At 38.2% G+C, this 2,478-nt stretch overlaps 1 pseudogene; it reads left to right on the plus strand.

The window, feature by feature from the left end:
* Window positions 1-1,695: 1,695 nt before the first annotated feature.
* LOC128416769 (uncharacterized) lies at window positions 1,696-1,824 on the plus strand (annotated as a pseudogene).
* The last annotated feature ends 654 nt before the right edge of the window (window positions 1,825-2,478 follow it).

The raw sequence follows: 2,478 nt of genomic DNA on the forward strand, positions 1-2,478 counted from the left end.
TGCCATTCTTCCAGTGTGGGTAGTTCTTGTGTCTTCCAGTACTTTGCTAAAAGTACTCTTGCTGCTGTTGTCGCATACATAAAAAACATCCTATCTTTCTTTGACACCAATTGGCCTACCATGCCCAAGAGAAAGGCCTCTGGTTTCTTCGCAAAAGTGCATTTAAGCACCTTTTTCGTTTCATTATAGATCCTTTCCCAGAAAGCCTTAATCTTTGGGCATGTCCACCAAAGGTGATAAAAAGTACCTTCAGTTTCATTACATTTCCAGCATTTGTTATTGGGCAAATGGTAAATTTTTGCAAGCTTGACTGGGGTCATGTACCACCTATAAATCATTTTCATAATATTCTCTCTTAAGGCATTACATGCCGTAAACTTTATACCGGTGGTCCATAACTGTTCCCAGTCTGCAAACATAATGTCATGTCCAATGTCCTGTGCCCATTTAATCATAGCTGATTTAACCATCTCATCCTGTGTATTCCATTTCAACAGCAAGTTATACATTCTTGACAGATTCTTAGTGCTGGGTTCCAAAAGCTCTGTTTCTAATTTCGACCTTTCCACCTGAAAGCCAATTTTCCTGTCCTGTTTAAAAACTTCATTTATCTGGTAATAATGGAGCCAATCTCTTACTTTGGACTTCAATTTCTCATAACTTTGCAATTTAACTTTTCCCTCCTCATACTCTATAATTTCCCAATATTTCGGCCATTTAGATTCCATGTTTAATTTTTTCACTTCCTTAGCTTCCATCGGTGACAACCACCTGGGTGTTTTGTTTTCCAACAAGTCTTTATATCTAATCCATACATTATATAGGGCTTTTCTAACAATATGGTTTTTGAAACCTTGGTGGATCTTGACCTTGTCGTACCATATATATGCATGCCAGCCAAATCTATTATTAAACCCTTCCAAGTCCAAAATATCTGTATTTTCAAGAAGCAGCCAGTTTTTCAGCCAGCAAAAAGCCGCTGATTCATAGTACAATTTTAAGTCCGGCAGGGCAAACCCCCCTCTTTCTTTTGCGTCAGTTAGTATCTTAAATTTTATTCTGGGCTTTTTGCCCTGCCAGACAAATCTAGATATATCTTTTTGCCACCTCTTGAAACAATCCATTTTGTCCACAATCTGCAATGTTTGAAACAAAAATAACATTCTCGGCAAAACATTCATCTTAATAACAGCAATTCGGCCTAACAAGGAAAGTCTCAAACTTGACCATATTTCTAAATCTTTTTTCACTTCTGCCCAACATTTCTCATAGTTATCTTTAAATAGATTCACATTCTTAGATGTCAAATTTATCCCCAGGTATTTCACCTTCTTTGCTATCAATAAACCAGTATCATTCTGGAATTTCTCTCTTTCTGCACTTGTTAAATTTTTATCCAATACTTTCGTTTTCTGTTTATTCAGCTTAAAGCCTGCTACTTGACCAAATACTTGTATTAACTCTAAAACTCTTCTCGTACTAGTGTCTGGCTCTTGTAAAGTTAAAACTAGATCATCTGCAAATGCTCTCAGTTTGTACTGTTTAGCTCTGACCTGAATCCCTTTAACCAGCTGGTCCCCTCTAATCATGTTTAATAAAACCTCCAGGACTGATATAAAAAGCAGTGGGGATGGTACTTTTGAATACCTTCTTGAGTTCATTATATATCATCTCCCAGTAAGCCTTGACCCTTTTGGGGCTTCTCGGCCTTTTGGCTAAGATCAAGTGTAGTACCCTCTGCTTCTCAATGTGTATTGTATTGTTTAATGTACTGTGGCTTGCCGTTGTTTTATTGATTATAATTTAGATATTATTGTAACTGTTGAGTGGATTTCTGTTTAACTTTTATATGTTGATATTATTATTTTATACTATTCTAATTGATTGTTGAATGCTATTTTTTTGATGTAGGCTGCCTATTTTGTGGTTATGTTTTATTATCCCATTTTTGTATTGCATTAGATTGTTATAAGATGTACATTTTTTGTTTCTTCAGCTTGTAAACCGCCTTGAGTATTGTAAGACAGAAAGGTGGTATACAAACTAAAAATGATGATGATGAAAGGTGACTATGAGGTTACAGCGCTCATCTCACTTTCAGGCCATGGGAGCCGGCGTTTGTCCACAGACAGCTTTTCCGGGTCATGTGGCCAGCATGACGAAAGCGCTTCTGGCGCAACAAACACTGTGATGGAAACCAGAGCAGCGCACGGAAATGCTATTTACCTTCCTGCCGCAGCGGTACCTATTTATCTACGTGCACTGGTGTGCTTTCAAACTGCTAGGTTGGCAGGAGCTGGGACAGAGCAACGGGAGCTCACTCCCTTGTGGGGATTTGAACCGTCGACCTTCTGATCAGCAAGCCCAAGAGGTTCAGTGGTTTAGACCACAGCGCCACCTGCATCAGTCTCTGAAAGCTGTATTGTTATTTTTTTGCTTTAGTGTAGATAAAGACTTGTCCTGGAATATGCAATTTAA

This window comes from Podarcis raffonei, chromosome 6, assembly GCF_027172205.1.
Source record: "Podarcis raffonei isolate rPodRaf1 chromosome 6, rPodRaf1.pri, whole genome shotgun sequence".
In the NCBI taxonomy this organism is placed as follows: domain Eukaryota; kingdom Metazoa; phylum Chordata; class Lepidosauria; order Squamata; family Lacertidae; genus Podarcis; species Podarcis raffonei.